We start from the raw sequence: 22,630 nt of genomic DNA on the forward strand, positions 1-22,630 counted from the left end.
TGGGCGGAAGTACGGGATATAAACTGAGTGGCCAAACATCCCGGGAAGGGTTGTCCCAATTGATGATAGACCGTATGTCATGCTCGAATGTTGCGCCTAGATGCGACATCTGAGCAGTCTGTTACAAACATGACAGCACGTCGCGAGTTAATTGACTTTGTGCATGATATGATAATCGATGCAAGTCGCATGGGTTACAGCGTGATGGAGATTACACAAAAATACAAGTCTGAAATGGCAATGGTCTATGGTGGATCTCCGGTATAACAGAGACGTTATTTCAAAAGGCGTAAACCACCTCAAGGAAGGACCACAAGTCTGCGACGAACGGACATCAAGTCGTCACCACAGAGTCGTACGAGGCGAATGACGGTCTGCTATGAGTCAGATTTCAATGTGAGGCGCCAGGAACTCAATGCTACTAGAACTGTACAGAGACAAAAGCATGTGTTTTGGCAGCCGACGACCGATACAGCATCCAGTGCCTTCCCATGTCGTTTAGTCATTCTAAACTAAAAACTAAACTCCGTCCGAACAGGTCTTGGAAGGTCCAACGGTACCGACCGGTCGCCCTGTCATCCTCAGCCCACAGGCATCATTGGATGCGGATATGGAGGGGCATGTGGTCAGCACACCACTCTGCCGGCCGTATGTCAGTTTCCGAGACTGGAGCCCCTACTTCTCAATCAAGTAGCTCCTCAGTTTGCTCACAAGGGCTGAGAGCATCCCGCTTGCCAACAGCGCTCGGCAGACCGGATGGTCACCCATCCAAGTGCTAGCCCAGCCCGACAGCTCTAAACTTCGGTGATCTGACGGGAACCGGTGTTACCACTGCGGCAAGGCCGTTGGCCATTTAGTCATTCAGCGTAAATAATTCGTAGCCTGTCCGGCCGCGGTGGTCTAGCGGTTCTGGCGCTGCAGTCCGGAACCGCGGGACTGCTACGGTCGCAGGTTCGAATCCTGCCTCGGGCATGGGTGTGTGTGAAGTCCTTAGGTTAGTTAGGATTAAGTAGTTCTAAGTTCTAGGGGACTTATGACCTAAGATGTTGAGTCCCATAGTGCTCAGAGCCATTTGAACCATTTCAAGCCAAATTCGTAGCCTCACTATTTGCGACCAAAACATTTCTGTCCACTGTACACTCGATTCCACGCGGTGTGACAAAATGGAGCACCCGGAAGTGGAGGAGGAAACGATATTTAAGGGCTGTAACAATATGTGACATTACTTCATAATCACAAAACGTGTGAAATTTACGAAGAACTTGGCAGTATGAGCCCACTAATCAGTATAACTCTACACCCTGCAGCCTGGCTGGATGGACTGAGTCGGTTGGGAAAGGTGTCATAAAGCTGTTATATTCTCTCCTGAGACAAGCTGCTCCACAAATGTTGTAATTCTTGCTGGGTGCTGACAATGGAATGTAGTTGATGTCCGACCTGGGAGGGACGTTGTTGACCATGCGGGCGCCTCAAGTCTGTAGTTCGTAGAGACACGTCCCAGTGAGGACGAGCATTGTCGTATTGAAAAATGGGACCACGTAATTTGTGGCACAGGAGATAATACACGTAGATCCAGGATGTCCGTGATGTACCTTCGTGCCGTCAGAGTTCCCTCAATCACTATCAGCAGTGACCTGAAGTCAAACCCTATGGCTCTTCACACTATGATGCTAGGAGTAACACCGCTGCGTCTCTCCGAAACATTTGAAGAATGGGACCTCTCACCAGGTCGCCACCATACTCGTCATCCGGGATAGTGCAGAACCGCAGTTCGTTGCTGAAGACAATGCTACGCGATTCAACAGGAGTCCATGCTAATTAGGATCGGCAGCACTCCCAATGCAGCAACTTGTGTTATTGTGTTAACGCAGCCTACGCATGAGACGGTAATCATATTGTCCATCTGCCGCTAAACTCCTTGTTCCTGTGAGACAGGTCCAGATGTGAATGGGCTACGAAGTGTTTAGCGCACAGAATAGCAATCGTCCCTTTCGGTAGTTAAATATGGTCCACGACGACGAGTATGCCTCCTCTCTCGTACCCTTGCAGTTCAACTTCGGGCCTCTGTCATATGCAGATGTCCACAAATCTGGACAGTGCGCTATTCGACCTGTCGACCAAGTGAAGACCCACATTAATGTTCCTTCCAGACTGTGTTAGGTACGGATAATGCTGACTCAAACGAGTACGCGGCACCTTTGTGCCCTTCACTGTGGTCGCTCAGCATATACCTCTGTTCATGCTCCTTACATACCCTGCCAGGCCTGGTAATAGCACCAAATGCGAGTGACATTAATGTACTTTGGTGGGGGGGGGGGGGGGGGGAGGTGACCGAACAGCTTTGTCACTGGCCCCATCTGATTAGGGAAGGGTGGGAAGGAAGTCGGCAGTGACCTTTCAAAGGAACCATCCCGGCATTTGCCTGAAGCTCTGTGGGAAAATCATGGAAAATCTAAATCAGGATGGCTGGGTTTGAACAATCGTACGAAGTTAATTACATTGTCTTCGGACCATGTATTCTGAGGGTTCACTTATTTTTTCAGGCAATGTATTTCCACGTTGTTAGCTGCTGTCGTGGTATGTGCTCTAGTATCAAGTACAAAGATTTACGTGAATTGGAGGCAATTGTATTTTTTCACGGTAAATAATTTTATCGCAATAGAACATGTGATAAACAGCAAATGATGACGATACGGGAAATGATGGGATCATCAGCGATTCATCAACTCGACGTAAATAAGGTGTTATGGTGGCAGTTAATTGATGTCTTCATGTCTTCGTCATTGTTGGTATAAGAATGGTCGTGTGGCATCAGAAAAGGAAGTTTCCATCAGTTTGTAAAGTCAAATAAAGACCCTGCATTTGGAACAACAAAGAGAAAATTTTCCTTTCGCCAAAACTGTCCTGATACAAAACAATGCTACCTTTAATATCTATTCTTACACAGACAGTATCGTAAAATTATTTCACAACAGTGGGTCTTCATAGTTCTGCTTTAATCTTTTTTTTCCAGCACCTTTCTTGGGCACTTCAAAAATATCCCTGAACAGATTGATTCCTAGGAGCAGGTGTGATAGTCAACCATTTCGACACCACTCAGCCGAGTGTCGCTGGACTATGTAACGTTTCTGAATAAACATGTTTTTTTTGTGAACTAAACCTGAATTGAACTGTTTTTCTATTCTTCACTTCACGTGTCTGTGTTGTTGTCCTGAACAACACACGCGGTATGATTACAAAACGCTGTCTGGTAAAATGATTCTCATATTGTCTGCAACTATATAGCTGTATACTTCTATTGCAATTAATTTCGACCAAATTAATTAGAAAACCTAAAGCTGAAAGCTAAATAAGCTGTCCTGTGAAACTGCATTGTGTAGTACAGTGAGCAGTGCTACAATGCGTGACATCACAATATATGACTTGCAGTTCAGACACACAAAGCTAGCAGAATGAAACATGCTACATAAAATTATAAATTGAGTTTTGAAAGAATAAATAACAAAATGTTTGTGTTAAAATTTCCTGTAAATTTACATGTGCCAATTGAGTAGAACAAGTTTCAAAGCACTAAATGATGCACTCGCAGATGTAACACTGCACTGCAGGAATAAACTGCCAGCATAGTAAGTGTAATCTGAAACAAACTTTATCTAAATTGGATCTGATGATAATTTTGAAATGCGAAGCTAACTGTAAATGTTCTGACTGTAAAGTAACTGACCCTAACAAATTTTCATGGCTTACCGGTGATAACGGAAACTCGGTACTACTCTAAGAGATAAACATAAAAAATGCAACACAACAGCAAATCAGCTAAATACAATAGAAAGCCTTGTGCGGCGTACCACAAGGACGTGCAGCTACGCTAAGCAGATGATGGTTCAATCACCGCGTTCCGCGAAGCACAATGCGTCGGTACAAATAATCAAAAAATAAAATTCCTTAAGAGATGGTATTGGATTTAAACTTGCTAAAAGTTTGAAAGGAAACTACGTGAAAAAACTGTGTTGCCAATACTGAAACTCTTCTTTGACAATTACAATGACATTTACCAAAACTAATTTTTATAACAAATATTACTCTGCCATGATATTAATTATTGAAATAGCAACGGAGTTGTAAATCCCCAACTTCTGAGTGCAAGCCATAACTTTATCAAATCTGAACAATCAAACTAGCAGACCCAAACCAATAATGAAAATGTAATTTTTTGAGAACATGTCTCTGGAGTACAGGGGTTTATTTATTACTCAAAATTGAATATAAACAGTTACAACCGCAATAAACTCTTATATAGGGCTTCCAGTTTCGGTCTGTTTTAGACCATCTTCAGGCCCAAACCATGACGTATATGGTGGCTGTGAATGGAGCTGTGAACAGCTGAGCAGTTAGTTTCCGTGGATGTGACGTGCCTGCTCCGTTTGCAGCCACCGTCTACGTCATGCTATGGGCCTGAAGATGGTCTAAAACAGACCGAAACCGGTAAACTGTAATAAAAAAAATTTATTGCAGTTATAACTGTTTATATTCAGATTCAATAAAGAAAAATCTTACAGAAACTTCCATTTTCCAAACACATCGTAAATTACCCTCAAGCAAGATGTACAACAACAACACAGATTCAGAAAACATCGTTCTTGTGAAACACAACTAGCTCTTTACTCACACGAAGTTTTGAGTGCTGCTGACAAGAGATTTCAAATTATTATTTCTTGATTTCCAGAAGACTCTTAACACTGTACCTCACAAGCGATTTATAATCAAATTGCGTAATTATGGAATATCGTCTCAGTTATGCGACTTGATTCTTGATTCCCTGTCAGAGAGGTCATCCTATAGGTGATGTCATAGGCCCTCTGCTGTTCCTTATATATATAGTCGATTTAAGGGACAGTCTGAGCAGCCGTCTTAGGTTGTTTGCAGATGATGCTGTCGTTTACCGTCTAGAAGAGTCATCAGACGATCAAAACAAATTGCAAAACAATTTAGAAAAGATACCTGAATGTGCGTAAATTGGCAATAGATCCTAAATAATTAAAAGTGTATGGTCATCCACATGAGCGCTAAAAGAAATCCGTTAAACTTCGGTTTCACGATAAATCAATCAAATCTAAAGGCCGTAAATTCAAACAAATACTTAGGAATTACAATTACGAAAAATTTAAATTGGAAAGAACGCACACAAAGTGTTGTGGGGAAGGCAAACCAAAGACTTCGTTTTACTGGCAGAACGCTCAGAAAACGTAGCAGACTGCGGAAACAATGGTAAGTTTTGCGAATGTGCTTGTAAGAAAGAGAACTCTGAAAGAGCTGTGGAGGGATATACAGAAGATAAAGGCATTTGTTTAGTGACATTCAAAATCTGGAATCAGTATTAAAGCTATTGTTTATTGTTGTGAGACATTGTGTTCATACACTAGCTATATCAAATAAAATTCAACATAAGTCTTCAAAATTACTAGATATCCAGTAATTTTACCTGCAAACACGGACACTACAAGAACAGCGAAACCAAATGATTAATATAGCTGAAACATCGCCAAAAGTGATTAATACTATTGAGAAATTCTGTACAAATAATATGCTATGCTGCATTAATCTTTGTGGACTATCTTTCATAAGTAAGAACACATTCTCATTTTTTCTTTAGCGTTGCTGCCTCTCGGCCACGGGGAACCGGGTTCGATTTCCAGTCAGGTTGGGGATTTTCTCCGTTCGGGAGTGGATATTGTCCTCATCACCATTTCATCATCGACGAGCAAGTCGCCGAAGTGGTGTCAAATGAGATTTACACCAGCCGGCCGATTTTGCCAGATTGAGTCTCCCGTCCACTAATAACATACCCGACTTTAATTTTTTTCTTCTTTCCAGGGCAGTAGAACTTTATTATGTCTATTGGACGTGGATTCGTACAGGAATTCGCTTTCCACTGCCAAAGACCCAGATGAGGTTCCTGTCACGATAAACAGGTTCAGTCTGTCAGGAAATGTGTATTTGTGGATAGTTGTGGGAAAAAGGATTAAGAACAGTATGAAAACACTAATTGGTTCTGAATCAGCATTGCGACTTTTTTCGTTTGATTATGCGACGACTTAAAACTCAGGGATTAAGTAATGCCCTGACGGAAAAATCGCAACATCAAGAAGCCGTTGTGCGACATAAACGAAGGTTGGCGGGCAAATTTTACATTTGAAAGATGGTGCCTATACAAATTTTGCGCCAGTCGCATGAGAATGGTGTTAGTAGCTCCACTACGAGGATGCCAATCAGGTTTGCTTGAAATTCACGCTGTGTCAGTCGTGAGCGTTAGTTGCCTTTGAGAACGAACGTGGTGAGTTGACGCAAAGGCGACAAAGGCGCCATTATCAACACCTCGTTTTGTTTGAACGATGTGAAATACGACGAAGAGAAGCTGGATGTCCCTTTGCGATACTGCAGAAATACTTGGCAGGAATGTAATCATTGTACATGATTGCTGGCAGCGGTGGTCACGAGAATGTACGGTCACAGGAAGACCGGCTACGTGGCATAACCGAGAGCGAAGACTAACGTGTTGGGCGTATGCCTCTGGCGCATCGTAACGCATCGGCAGCAGCAATTAGAGCAGCAGTTGGCACCACAGTGACACAATGAACTGTTACAAATCGGTTACTGAAAGGACAGCTCCCACCCGGACGTTCTGTAGCGTGCATTCCACTGACCCCAAACTACCATCATTTGTGAGTTCAGTTGTGTCAACCGGGAGCTCGTTCGAGGGCTCGGTGGAGATCTGTTGTGTTTTCTGATGAAAGCCCGTTCTGCCTCGGTGCCAGTGATGACTGGAGGCCATGTCAGCAGCCTGGAAACATTGGACCTACACGTGGAACTATGGTTTTGGGAGCGATCTGTTGAGATGCCATTCATGAACAGCGTTCCAGGGGTTGTTCCCAGCGGGGTAACGCTCGCCCACATACTGCTGCTGTAACCCAACATGCTCTACAGAGAGTCGACTTGTTGCCTTGGCCTTCTTGACCTCCAGATCAGTCCACAGTCGAGCACATATGGAACATCATCGGACGTAATACACAAACAGCACTAACCGCTACTGGATTGGCCGACCAAGTGTAACAGGTATGGAACTCCAGCCCACAAATTGACATCTGGCAACTGTGCAACACAATGCATGCACATCTACATGCTTGCATTCAACAATCTGGTGGTTACACCGGTTGTAAATGTAACAGCATTTCACATTTGCAATGGCTTATCTAGCGCTTACATGAAGCTGTGATCTTGAAATGGTGATCTCTTAAATATGTTATCTAGACAAATGTATTCCCGAAATTACATTAATTTACATTAATTATTTCGTGATGTTGCTATTTCTTCCGTCAGTGTACGTAGATATGACACTATACCTTGATGTATAGTGCATAAAAGCTATCTGTAGGAAAAGTACTAATATATCTGCAGGGTAAACTCTGTAAAATGTCTACTACGATTTTATACTCCTGGAGGACAGTAGTGAAATGAAAAACTCGAGTTTCAATTTGGTTAGATTAGATTAAATTAATTATTCATTCCATAGACCCGCTAAAGAGGAGATCCTCCTGGGTGTGGAACATGTCAGATAAACACATTACAAAAATGTAATTAGAAAAACTTGAGTTTCATTAATTTTAATGATCCTCAGTCAATAAACAGTAAAATTATATACATAAATTAAAATTAAACTTGTAATATTTACAGGTTTAATACCTACATCTGCTTTCATTATATCCATCATTGACACAGTAGCTAGTTACTTGGATATTACAACCAAGTATTGTCAAAAATTAAAGTAAATTATTTATTTCAATGATCCTCAATGAAGAACAGTCAAATTATGTACAAGATTTAAAATTAAACTTCCACTATTTACAGACTTAAGACTTACATCTGCTTTCCATACATCCATCATTCACACAGTAGGTAGTTACTTGGCTGTTACAACCAAGTATTGTCAAAAATTGAAGTATAATAAATTTTCATTAAAATGGTCTACTGCATTTGTTGAGAGATTCAAGACACTAGTAAAACGTTACTTGCAAGTCGCGCTACCACTCGCAGGAAACAAATACATGGTTCAAGTGACATTCTGCTGTTGATTCTGTAGTGCAAGCAGCAACGTTGTGTGGTATTAGAAAAAACGATGCAAACGACAAATGAAGAACAAGATACACAGGTATGTTTGATAGTAATAATTTTTCTTTTAATCCTTTTTTCAGTTTTGCTTTGCTATTTCTAATTTTGATTACTTCTCTGCAATTTTTCTTTCTTTTGTACTGATTATTCTGTGAACTGAGAAATTAATAATGAAAATGAATAACTAGCATGCGTGACATAACGCTATGTTAAAGTCGCTTGACTAGTTTAATGTTCATAAAAAGGGGATCTGCTTTGTAAAAGTTGTATTTACTGGAACGACGAACATACTAGGGCTTAATTAATGTTCTAATAATTGCGTGCGAATGTCAAAGCTGTTAGTAAGTAAGATAAGTGTTTATTGGAAAGAAGCGAGAGATTGGGGTGAAAGGTTTTGCAATTTGGTAAGAAAAAGAGTAATGTCAATAAGAAATTTTGATTCATTAAAATGTCAAGTAATATATAATTAAAAATATTGTAAAGTTAATTGAATTGTAAAAATCGAATTACATCATAAGTTGCAACTAAGAATTGTTTAAGTTAATTGTCATGATGTTACATACACAAACGCGGCTGCAACCGTGTGGGTCAGTTCACTTCAGATCTTTGTTGCAAACTTGTAATTTGTAACTGAATTATAATGGTTTAGATTGGACTTGAATTTGTACGCAAACTGAAATCGCCCATCATGGAAAATTCTGTATTTATCTGTCGCGTCCAGAATGAGTAAATCAAATGTTTTGTTGGTTATGAATCATATCATTTCTTTGATTTAAGAACCTATTTATTCAATGTTCAAGTTAATCATATTCTTTAGTATTGTTCTATCGATATCCGCTGCATCACTGGCATGTTTTTAAATGTATTGCGATGTTTTACCATTAAAAACACCCGCCAAATGAAATTCCGCAATATTTTAAAGTTCAGTAATTGGATAATGAAACAAATGGATACTTACGTTGCAACTCACATAACGAGGTGGGGAGTCTCAGGCGATGAGCTGTGAGTGGGGCACGAAAGTTTCTATGTCACGAACTCAACCATATTATTGACAATGGTAACCTCTGCCACAGGTGTAGACCGTAAGCCACAGTCTTCCGTGGCGAAGAGAAAGTGGCTGGTTGCACATCGTAGCAATCTGGTTTCTCTGCAATCATATCTCCTAGCATTCTTGCCATGCTTTATATGCTTCAAGATGAGAGACGTGGCCGGATGCACCGAAATCGGAGACCAGTAAGTGCCTGACATGCGTTGCTTCCTGTACGAGGAGGCCCGCATGTAAGGGCGAGTGCTGACCCTCGCAACGCTTTTCAGAGTTTTATTTTTGAATGATATCATTCACTTTACGTGAGCCGCAGACTTTATCTGAAATCGCATAAATTACTACGAAAGATGAGGTTCCCCCAAATCTAAAAAACTGTTTCAAGGTACAGAGTGATCATGTACCAAGGAACAAATATTCTATTCAAATTAAGAAGTGTTGCAGCCGAGGGGATCTTTCCAGTACTGGTAATAGACTATGTGTTACATTATTAACCCAGTACACACCTATAGTCAGAAAGTGAAACAAAATTAAGGAGAAATTTATCAAACTCCAGTTACAAGTGGAAAAATATTGAAATAGAAGCTGTTGAAAACTGACAAAATGGTTCAAATGGCTCTGAGCACTATGGGACTTAACTTCTATGGTCATCAGTCCCCTAGAACTTAGAACTACTTAAACCTAACTAACCTAAGGACAGCACACAACACCCAGCCATCACGAGGCAGAGAAAATCCCTGACCCCGCCGGGAATCGAACCCGGGAACCCGGGCGTGGGAAGAGAGAACGCTACCGCACGACCACGAGATGCGGGCAGAAAACTGACACTAAGTTCCATTTGAAGACAGAGAGATTTAAGAAATTCAGTTCATTTGCAAATCTCACGTGTTCTGTGGTATAGAAGGCTCAAGAAACAAGACATTGCACGACCGGCGAAGTATGGCTTAATAATGCACACAATATGTAACTACACTCCTGGTAATGGAAAAAAGAACACATTGACACCGGTGTGTCAGACCCACCATACTTGCTCCGGACACTGCGAGAGGGCTGTACAAGCAATGATCACACGCACGGCACAGCGGACACACCAGGAACCGCGGTGTTGGCCGTCGAATGGCGCTAGCTGCGCAGCATTTGTGCACCGCCGCCGTCAGTGTCAGCCAGTTTGCCGTGGCATACGGAGTTCCATCGCAGTCTTTAACACTGGTAGCATGCCGCGACAGCGTGGACGTGAACCGTATGTGCAGTTGACGGACTTTGAGCGAGGGCGTATAGTGGGCATGCGGGAGGCCGGGTGGACGTACCGCCGAATTGCTCAACACGTGGGGCGTGAGGTCTCCACAGTACATCGATGTTGTCGCCAGTGGTCGGCGGAAGGTGCACGTGCCCGTCGACCTGGGACCGGACCGCAGCGACGCACGGATGCACGCCAAGACCGTAGGATCCTACGCAGTGCCGTAGGGGACCGCACCGCCACTTCCCAGCAAATTAGGGACACTGTTGCTCCTGGGGTATCGGCGAGGACCATTCGCAACCGTCTCCATGAAGCTGGGCTACGGTCCCGCACACCGTTAGGCCGTCTTCCGCTCACGCCCCAACATCGTGCAGCCCGCCTCCAGTGGTGTCGCGACAGGCGTGAATGGAGGGACGAATGGAGACGTGTCGTCTTCAGCGATGAGAGTCGCTTCTGCCTTGGTGCCAATGATGGTCGTATGCGTGTTTGGCGCCGTGCAGGTGAGCGCCACAATCAGGACTGCATACGACCGAGGCACACAGGGCCAACACCTGGCATCATGGTGTGGGGAGCGATCTCCTACACTGGCCGTACACCACTGGTGATCGTCGAGGGGACACTGAATAGTGCACGGTACATCCAAACCGTCATCGAACCCATCGTTCGACCATTCCTAGACCGGCAAGGGAACTTGCTGTTCCAACAGGACAATGCACGTCCGCATGCATCCCGTGCCACCCAACGTGCTCTAGAAGGTGTAAGTCAACTACCCTGGCCAGCAAGATCTCCGGATCTGTCCCCCATTGAGCATGTTTGGGACTGGATGAAGCGTCGTCTCACGCGGTCTGCACGTCCAGCACGAACGCTGGTCCAACTGAGGCGCCAGGTGGAAATGGCATGGCAAGCCGTTCCACAGGACTACATCCAGCATCTCTACGATCGTCTCCATGGGAGAATAGCAGCCTGCATTGCTGCGAAAGGTGGATATACACTGTACTAGTGCCGACATTGTGCATGCTCTGTTGCCTGTGTCTATGTGCCTGTGGTTCTGTCAGTGTGATCATGTGATGTATCTGACCCCAGGAATGTGTCAATAAAGTTTCCCCTTCCTGGGACAATGAATTCACGGTGTTCTTATTTCAATTTCGAGGAGTGTAGTTTTAGAGACACTCTGTAACTCAAGAATTAACAGTATTCACCAAATCGATTTAATACATTATATAGCACTTAAATATGTAGAACTCGTCATATTTACACACGCTGCACAAAACATAACTTTATGTCTCACAACAACATACACTAGAATATACCAGAAAATGCCTATGGTGATTTCTAGTTGGCAGTTCTTTACGTAATTTTAAAATCTGTCACTACTTTGAAACACCGAACAGTTAAACTTAATGTGCACCTAGGTACACTATCCTCCAGGTACAACGCTCTCCACTGTGTACTCGATTTTTCGTTGGAAGTTCACACCATAGTTGCTCAGTCACCCTCTGAATGATGTTCAAAAGATCAACGTTGCCGCCTCTCCGCACTACTGGGTTGTTGAGAGCTGTATTTCCTATGCAGCCTAACTTTCACTCATCTGCGATGATTCTGTCATGATGTTGCAGTTATCAAATAGTTGTGTTAATTAGCGATGGCATGAGTAACGGTAGTGCTGACGGAACTGGGTTTCCAGACTGGTGGAAGTCAGCTAAGAGTCTCCAGTTCTATTGTTACGTAAAAAAATGAAGCTGAAAGAGCTTTTTTGAAACCGGTTGTCACGTTCTGCGGCCAATATTAAAACAAAGGTAACGTAAGGAATGCTGCAGGTAGCTGAGACCAAACTGTTGTTTTTCTCTGTATCAAGAAATGATATGTCAGATGGGGTGAAATGAAATGAAATGATTGTATGGCATTGACGGCCAGGAGACTCCTCCTGGGGAAGATCGACGGTCGAGCTGCAAATCTTTTCAGTTGACGCCACATTCGGCGATATTCTTGTCAATGACGATGAAATGATGACAGCACAACATCCAGTTACCATTAAAGGTCTCTGTTGGATTCCTTTCATGTTAATTTCTTAAATCTGTTGTCATTTACGGCATACATTCCACTTATAAATTTACTGTGGTGTTTCTGACTCTATCTGGGAGGAGACTGCGCAGTGGAACGGGTTACTTTTACTCATAATCAAGAACGATCTGTCACACTACTACACTTTAAAACACAGTTTATATGTAATTCATGTCACACAGTCTCATACGGAACCTACATCCACTTTATTTTATATACTGTATATGATAAAATACTGTTATCCCCCTTCCCTTCTGTGTGAAAGGATGAATGAGCAAATGTATTTCTACTTGCATGCTCGATGGTAGCAGACAAGCTGGTCTACTAGAGAACAGTAGGACCAGCGTCAGAACAGGTAGCTACGCTTTCTAAAAGCAAAGAGGTTTCTATTCTTGGTATCGTCCTATCCGTCCCTTGTCATGTTGGTATAGGAAGCTGCCTCTCTGGTCACTTCCGTTTGTATCTGTGAGGTACCCTCAGTAGGGGCACACGCCAGTCTGTCCGCAGCGAGCATCTGAAGTGGTAAGATCTCTGGCTAAGCGCATCTCTGCTAAGTCCATAGGACAATGGATTTCTTAAGTTCAGCCAAACTGAAAATTTAAACCTTTATTTCAGGTTTAGATCGAAAATATCTTACGTTATCTTAAATTGCAACACAGTGTAATTCGAGTGTGAAGTTCAGAATATCTTCCAGTAGTTGCTTTGTCACTACTTTGGGGGTAAAGTGGAACCACGTGTTGATGATCCGTTACTCTAACTAAGATCATCAATCGTAAATGCGAATGTGCGTGAGATTATAACGTCTCGTCTTGACAATATTTTTCAATAAAGCAACTTTTCTTTATGTTCAAACCACGTGGGGTGTACTTTGTGAGATCAGTACCACATGCTTATACAATTGTAAGACGATAATAGTTAATAGTAAGACGATAGTAACCAGTTCGAGGTTTTTCTTTTGTATATTGCGTTTCGATGTGATTTATTTTAATTATCAAAATTATTGTGGAGTTACATTCTTTGTGTAAACCAAGTTGACCACGTGAAGCATGTGGTGTAATCATCAAAGTAGCCCTCAGCTATTCTTTTCGGGAAGATTTCACAGAGAGTTAGTATGAATTTAGTATACCAGTGTGTGGTAAGTTCATGACGGACAGGATTGCGCTACGAATGTAACTTCTTTGGGTGAAAAATGAATGGTTGGTTGTGGTTAATTTCCTCTTGCATATGCTTCAACGTTCTTCGTGTGTTATTTTATGAATGCAGTGTTGTATGCAGTCTCCCAATCTTGGCTCCATATTTGATGTGTTCCGTAAGATTACAAACTCAAATTTTCACAATCCTAAACAAGGCACGAGTTTAGTTATGAATCAAGTTTAATATGCTGAAATTTTAACGGAAAAATGATCAATGTTAAAATAAATGTCCAAATATTAACTGATTTACTTCTTTTTATTTAAATTCTCTTTATATATATATATATATATATATATATATATATATATATATATATATATATACACTCCTGGAAATGGAAAAAAGAACACATTGACACCGGTGTGTCAGACCCACCATACTTGCTCCGGACACTGCGAGAGGGCTGTACAAGCAATGATCACACGCACGGCACAGCGGACACACCAGGAACCGCGGTGTTGGCCGTCGAATGGCGCTAGCTGCGCAGCATTTGTGCACCGCCGCCGTCAGTGTCAGCCAGTTTGCCGTGGCATACGGAGTTCCATCGCAGTCTTTAACACTGGTAGCATGCCGCGACAGCGTGGACGTGAACCGTATGTGCAGTTGACGGACTTTGAGCGAGGGCGTATAGTGGGCATGCGGGAGGCCGGGTGGACGTACCGCCGAATTGCTCAACACGTGGGGCGTGAGGTCTCCACAGTACATCGATGTTGTCGCCAGTGGTCGGCGGAAGGTGCACGTGCCCGTCGACCTGGGACCGGACCGCAGCGACGCACGGATGCACGCCAAGACCGTAGGATCCTACGCAGTGCCGTAGGGGACCGCACCGCCACTTCCCAGCAAATTAGGGACACTGTTGCTCCTGGGGTATCGGCGAGGACCATTCGCAACCGTCTCCATGAAGCTGGGCTACGGTCCCGCACACCGTTAGGCCGTCTTCCGCTCACGCCCCAACATCGTGCAGCCCGCCTCCAGTGGTGTCGCGACAGGCGTGAATGGAGGGACGAATGGAGACGTGTCGTCTTCAGCGATGAGAGTCGCTTCTGCCTTGGTGCCAATGATGGTCGTATGCGTGTTTGGCGCCGTGCAGGTGAGCGCCACAATCAGGACTGCATACGACCGAGGCACACAGGGCCAACACCTGGCATCATGGTGTGGGGAGCGATCTCCTACACTGGCCGTACACCACTGGTGATCGTCGAGGGGACACTGAATAGTGCACGGTACATCCAAACCGTCATCGAACCCATCGTTCGACCATTCCTAGACCGGCAAGGGAACTTGCTGTTCCAACAGGACAATGCACGTCCGCATGTATCCCGTGCCACCCAACGTGCTCTAGAAGGTGTAAGTCAACTACCCTGGCCGGCAAGATCTCCGGATCTGTCCCCCATTGAGCATGTTTGGGACTGGATGAAGCGTCGTCTCACGCGGTCTGCACGTCCAGCACGAACGCTGGTCCAACTGAGGCGCCAGGTGGAAATGCATGGCAAGCCGTTCCACAGGACTACATCCAGCATCTCTACGATCGTCTCCATGGGAGAATAGCAGCCTGCATTGCTGCGAAAGGTGGATATACACTGTACTAGTGCCGACATTGTGCATGCTCTGTTGCCTGTGTCTATGTGCCTGTGGTTCTGTCAGTGTGATCATGTGATGTATCTGACCCCATGAATGTGTCAATAAAGTTTCCCCTTCCTGGGACAATGAATTCACGGTGTTCTTATTTCAATTTCCAGGAGTGTATATCGGTTGTTGTAAGATGACTATTAAAAGATTATAATTAATGTTAGTCTGGTTGGGAATTTGGTAAGGTAGACTGGATACCTGGTGAAACAGTTGCTCAGTAATGCAAGGCGAACTTCCCCAGATAGCTCACAGCTTTTAACCCGCTTTTATTGTCTTGAATATCAGCACCACTTTCAGAACAACTTAATGCATCAACATTACAACCAAGCGGAGAAAATCTCAGACCCAAGTGGAATCGGACCCCCTGCATGATAGTTAGGGGGCGGACTGTCAGATGGTATGTGCATCAAACTGATACTTTTTGCTAATGATGCTGTTATACAGGGTGTTACAAAAAGGTACGGCCAAACTTTCAGGAAACATTCCTCACACACAAATAAAGAAAAGATGTTACGTGGACATGTGTCCGGAAACGCTTAATTTCCATGTTAGAGCTCATTTTAGTTTCGTCAGTATGTACTGTACTTCCTCGATTCACCGCCAGTTGGCCCAATTGAAGGAAGGTAATGTTGACTTCGGTGCTTGTGTTGACATGCGACTCATTGCTCTACAGTACTAGCATCAAGCACATCAGTACGTAGCATCAACCGGTTAGTGTTCATCACGAACGTGGTTTTGCAGTCAGTGCAATGTTTACAAATGCGGAGTTGGCAAATGCCCATTTGATGTATGGATTAGCACGGGGCAATAGCCGTGGCGCGGTACGTTTGTATCGAGACACATTTACAGAACGAAGTTGTCCCGACAGGAAGACGTTCGAAGCAATTGATCGGCGTCTTAGGGAGCACGGAACATCCCAGCCTATGACTCGCAACTGGGGAAGAACTAGAACGACGAGGACACCTGCAATGGACGAGGCAATTCTTCCTGCTGTTGACGATAACCCTAATGTCAGCGTCAGAGAAGTTGCTGCTGTACAAGGTAACGTTGACAACGCCACTGTATGGAGAGTGCTACGGGAGAACCAGTTGTTTCCGGACCATGTACAGCGCGTGCAGGCACTATCAGCAGCTGATTGGCCTCCACGGGTACACTTCTGCGAATGGTTCATCCAACAATGTGTCAATCCTCATTTCAGTGCAAATGTTCTCTTAACGAATGAGGCTTCATTCCAACGTGATCAAATTGTAAATTTTCACAATCAACATGTATGGGCTGACGAGAATCCGCACGCAGTTGTGCAATCACGTCATCAACACAGATTTTCTGTGAACGTTTGGGCAGGCATTGTTGGTGATGTCTTGATTGGGCCCCATGTTCTTCGACCTACGCTCAATGGAGCACGTTATCATGATTTCATACGGGATACTCTACCTGTGCTGCTAGAACATGTGCCTTTACAAGTACGACACAACATGTGGTTCATGCACGATGGAGTTCCTGCACATTTCAGTCTTCTCAACAACAGATTCGGTGACCGATGGATTGGTAGAGGCGGACCAATTCCATGGCCTCTACGCTCTCCTGACCTCAACCCTCTTGACTTTCATTTATGGGGGCATTTGAAAGCTCTTGTCTACGTAACCCCAGTACCAAATGTAGAGACTCTTCGTGCTCGTATTGTGGACGGCTGTGATACAATACGCCATTCTCCAGGGCTGCATCAGCGCATTAGGGATTCCATGCGACGGAGGGTGGATGCATTTATCCTCGCTAACGGAGGACATTTTGAACATTTCCTGTAACAAAGTGTTTGAAGTCACGCTGGTACGTTCTGTTGCTGTGTGTTTCCATTCCATGATTAATGTGATTTGAAGAGAAGTAATAAAATGAGCTCTAACATGGAAAGTAAGCGTTTCCGAACACATGTCCACATAACATATTTTCTTTCTTTGTGTGTGAGGAATGTTTCCTGAAAGTTTGACCGTACCTTTTTTGTAACACCCTGTATACGGGACACTGTCGTCATTAAGTGACTATAGGGGGATCTGAATGACTTGTGCTGAACTTATAGTTGTTGCTATGAATGGCAACTTCTTTTAAATGTGGCTAAACATAAATTAACGGAGATGAGTAGGAGAAATATTTATGTAATGTCCGAGTATATTATCAGTGATACGGTGCTTAACTCAGTCACTTCGATTACAAATACTAGTTTCCAAAATTAAAACAACAAACCGCTATTCCCCCGTCCTGTGTCTAATTCACGATATCGTCATACAAAATGTCAACCAGATGTCGGTGCGATCGGTGTTCTGCACGAAAAATGGCATTCCGGTCAACGAACAACCATGCCAAAGGTGACGTTAGGGCACCTATGAAACGAGGTAGTGTTTGCCGGGTAGTCCCACATCCACAATCGCTGTGTACACAGTCATATACGGTGCGGTATGGCACAGAGAAGGTGCCTATCAGACTCTCTGCGGAGGAGGGCCATAGAAAGAAAGGAAGCAGGACAGTCGCAAACTGATTTGGCCTGATGGCGTAATGTGAATCATTCTGTTGTTTCTCGGATGTGGCGAAGGTTTACAGCGATCGAAATGTATTCTGGAGAACAGGACAGGCCCGACCACGTGTGACTGTCTACCTCTGACGAGTCTTCACAGAAGGGAACGTCTAGAGTGGAGTCGTGAACCTGGACGGTCGACCAGTTGGCCAATGTTGTTTTCACAGATGAGTCCCAATTTAGTCTGGAGAGTAATTCTCGATGGATTCGCATCTGGAGTGGATGTGGAACACGATTTTGGGACCCAACACTGTGGAAGAAAAAAACCGAGATCAAGGAGGATACATAATGGTGTGGCAGAGGTTGTGTTTACCAATCGTACCCCTGTTTATGAAATCGCAAGGATGAATCGGCAAGGTTTAGCTGCTGTCAGGTACCGTGACGAGATCTTGGGATCTCATTTGCGGTTGTTGCGAGGTGCTGTGGGCCCAGGCATGGACGATAATGCTCGACCACATAGAACACATGTGGTTGATGTTTTCTTGGAGCCGGCTGGCGTGGCCGAGCGGTTCTATGCACTACAGTCTGGCACCGCGCCACCGCTACGGTCGCAGGTTCGAATCCTGCCTCGGGTATGGATGTGTGTGATGTCCTTAGGTTAGTTAGGTTTAAGTAGTTCTAAGTCTAGGGGACTGATGACCTCAGATATTAAGTCCCATAGTGCTCAGAGCCATTTGAACCATTTGTTTTCTTGCAAACGGAAGATATCGCAGGCATGGCGTGGCCTGCTCGCTCTCCCTATTTGAATCCCACAGAACACGTCTGGGATGCAGTATCGAAACGGCTTGCATGACCTCTGCATCCACTAATCACTCTCCAGGACTGCGAGCAGCTCTGCAGGGAGAATGGGCGTTACTGCCTCGACATGACATCATTCACAGCGTGCCCCGTCGTTTCGTAGGCCTGTATTGCTGCCAGAGGTAGTCACACTTAACACTAAGCACATTAACCATTTGTCGGCATGTGTGTGCAAATCAGATAAGTTGAAAACAACCACTAACATATTTGTCATCCGTTATGCATATTGCAATTGTATGCATTCTGTACTCTTTACATTGTTTGTACTTTACTATCACCTGTTTATACTGTTTTGTGGCAAAATAAACGCAAGCTTGCAAAATTTGCTTTTGTTGCTTTAATTTTGGACACCAGTGTATCTAAGTATAATTGTACGGTTCTGAGCACTATAGGACTTAACATCTGATGTCATCAGTCCCCTAGACTTAGAACTACTTAAACCTAACTCTCCTAAGGACATCACACACATTCATGCCCGTGGCAGGATTCGAACCTGTGACCGTAGCAACAGCGCGGTTCCAGACTGAAACCTCTCGAGCCGCTCGGCCATAGCGGCCGGCGTAATTGTACGAATAGCCATTTAGTGGAGCAATTGTAAGGAGGGCGAATAGCAACTTCGTTTTGCTGTGAGATTTCTGGGAAAGTCCGCAAAATATTTCAAGCACTTTAATCATCCGAGGTGGATGTTATTAAGCTGCGTTGCCCATCTTAAGCTTTAAAAATTGGTTCAAATGGCTCTCAGCGCTAAGGGACTTAACTTCTGAGGTCATCAGTCCACTAGAACTTAGAACTACTTAAACCTAACTAACATAAGGACATCACACACGTCCGTGCCCGAGGCAAGATTCGAGCCTGCCACCGTAGCGGTCGCGCGGTTCCAGACTGAAGCACCTAGAACCGCTCAGCCACATCGGTCGGCCCATCTTAAGCGCTGCTCAGAGCCATTTGAACCTATATTAAGCTGATTTTCTTTTCCTCCCTGTATTAAACAGAATGTGTATAGAATGCTTGTGCTACCCATTCCTAAGCACGCTGCTAGTGTTTGGGATTCCCATCACGGTGTATTAAAGGAAGATATCTGAAAAGTATAGAAACATGTTGCTATCTTTATTGCTGGTCGATTTGGCCTGCTTGAGTGTGTTGCGGGAATGATTCGTGAGCTTCAACAGCAAACCTTGTAGGAAAGCAGACATTCTTTTCGAATAACACTATTGGGAAAATTTATAGAACCAGCATTTGCAACAGATTACAGAGCGATATTACTGCCTCGAAACTACAATCCGCCTAAGTAATGTAAGGTAATAGTGATTTAAGACATTAGAGGCTATACAAGCAATCGTTTTTCCCTCGGCCATTTGCCAGAGGAATAGGAAAGAAAATAGCTAGCAGTGGTTCAAAGTACCCTGCCCCACACACTGTACCGTTACTTGCACAATGTCTAGTATAGGAATTACAGGAGTTCTAGCATCTCAAAGTGGCCAGTAGTTCACCTTAGTCCATGCATAATGAAAGATACCGCCTAACATGCTGCAGTGATCTGCAAGTACTGAACGTCCGTCTGAAAAGCGAGACAGTGTTGGTGGGAGTACAGACAGACGTGTTGTCCCGGCCGCGTAGAACCAGTGGAAAGGGCGCTCGCCGTGAAGAGCACGAGTAGAAAGCTAGCGCGGGACGTGGCGCCAGCCAGTAACGGGCGCGACCACTGCTCCTCCCGACCCCCTCCTCACAACCAGTTCTCGCCCGCGTATCAGCTGCTAGACGAAACTGTTTACCGAGTGAAAACAACACCGGTTATTTCGAGGAAAGCCCCAAGACAGCGTCCCACCACTTCCTAAACAGAAGCAATGCCTCTGCCACAACTGGAAATTAAAACTGCAGCTATCATGTAACCATCGTCAAACTGGCATCAAGTGTACTGCATGCCTCGATATGCAAATGATTAGAATTTCAGAGCAAGGGCGGAAAGTACGCAGGAGTAAAGCCGTTCTCTGTATAAGGAGCATGTCTCTCAAGCAGAAATAGCGTTTGGATGTTGACCGTTTTGAGTAGTCTTATTATGCCTCATGTAAAAACGGAAAACATCTACCAGCTAGTATCAGAATTAGACAGGGGCAAAATCATTGTCAATAAAGATGCGGCTTATCGTTCAGAGCTATTGCTGCTTGCATTGATGGGGATCTCACGACTCTTAGGAGTTTTGTACACTACTGACCATTAAAATTGCTACACCTAGAAGAAATGCAGATTATAAACTGGTATTCATTAGACAAATATATTATACTAGAACTGACATGTGATTACATTTTCGCCCAGTTTTGGTGCATAGATCCTGAGAAATCAGTACCCAGAACAACCACCTCTGGCCGTAATAACTGCCTTGATACGCCTGGGCATTGAGTCAAACAGAGCTTGGATGGCGTGTACAGGTACAGCTGCCTATGCACCTTCAACACGATACCACAGTTCATCAAGAGTAGTGACTGGCGTATTGTGACGAGCCAGTTGCTCGGCCAGCATTGATCAGACGTTTTCAATTTGTGAGAGATCTGGAGAATGTGCTGGCCAGGGCAGCAGTCGAACATTTTCTCTATCCAGAAAGGCCCGTACATTACCTGCAACATGCGGTCGTGCATTATCCTGCTGAAATGTAGGGTTTCGCACGGATCGAATGAAGGGTAGAGCTACGGGTCGTAACACATCTGAAATGTAACGTCCACTGTTCAAAGTGCGGTCAATGCGAACAAGAGGTGACCGAGACGTGTAACCAATGGCACACCATACCATCACGTCAGGTGATACGCCAGTATGGCGATGACGAATACACGCTTCCAATGTGTGTTAACCGCGATGTCGCCAAACACGGATGCGACCATCATGATGCTGTAAACAGAACCTGGATTCATCCGAAAAAATGACGTTTTGCCATTAGTGCACCCAGGTTCGTCGTTGAGTAGACCATCGCAGGCGCTCCTGTCTGTCATGCAGCGTAAAGGGTAACCGGAGCCATGGTCTCCGAGCTGATAGTTCATGCTGCTGCAAACGTCGTCGAACTGTTCGTGCAGATGGTTGTTGTCTTGCAAACGTCCCTATCTGTTGACTCAGGGATCGAGACGTGGCTGCAGGATCCGTTACAGCCATGAGGATAAGATGCCTGTCATCTCGACTGCTAGTGATACGAGGCCGTTGGGATCCAGCACGGCGTTCCGTATTACCCTCCTGAACCCACCGATTTCATATTATGCTAACAGTCATTGGATCTCGACCAACGCGCGCAGCAATGTCGCGATACGATAAACCTCAATCGCGATAGGCTACAATCCGAACTTTATCAGAGTCGGAAAAGTGATGGTACGCAATTCTCCTCCTTAAACGAGGCATCACAACAACGTTTGACCAGGCAACGCCGGTCAACTGCTGTTTGTGTATGAGAAATCGGTAGGAAACTTTCCTCATGTCAGCAAGTTGTAGGTGTCGCCACCGGCGCTAAGCTTGTGTGAATTCTCTGAAAAGCTAATCATTTGCATATCACAGCATCTTCTTCGTGTCGATTAAATTTCGCGTCTGTAGCAGGTCATCTTCGTGGTGTAGCAATTTTAATGGCCAGTGGTGTATTATCTTGATGTAGGGAAGAGAGTGTCAAGAGTACAGTAAGCGAGGTGGAGTGTCAATCACTAAAACAAACGTGTTTTTAGTTGCAAGGAGATTTTTTCACAAAATTATAATCGCTAACACTCTTCTTTGAATGTCAAAATACTTTGTTTACTCCCACATACTTAGGGGAAATGACCATCGTGTTGAAATAAGAGAAACCAGTGTTCGTATGGGGAGATTTAAGTGTTCGTTTCTCCAACGAGCTGTTCGCGAATGAAACGGTAGAGAAAAAGTCTGAAATTAGTTCTGTATGACCTGCCACACACTTAAATGTGGATCTGCAGAC

The 22,630-nt window shown here is 44.4% G+C and overlaps 1 pseudogene; it reads right to left on the reverse strand.

Annotated features, from left to right (window-relative positions):
* Positions 1–732: 732 nt before the first annotated feature.
* Positions 733–850, reverse strand: LOC126177577 (5S ribosomal RNA; annotated as a pseudogene).
* Positions 851–22,630: the final 21,780 nt, after the last annotated feature.

Source organism: Schistocerca cancellata, chromosome 3, assembly GCF_023864275.1.
Source record: "Schistocerca cancellata isolate TAMUIC-IGC-003103 chromosome 3, iqSchCanc2.1, whole genome shotgun sequence".
Lineage (NCBI taxonomy): Eukaryota > Metazoa > Arthropoda > Insecta > Orthoptera > Acrididae > Schistocerca > Schistocerca cancellata.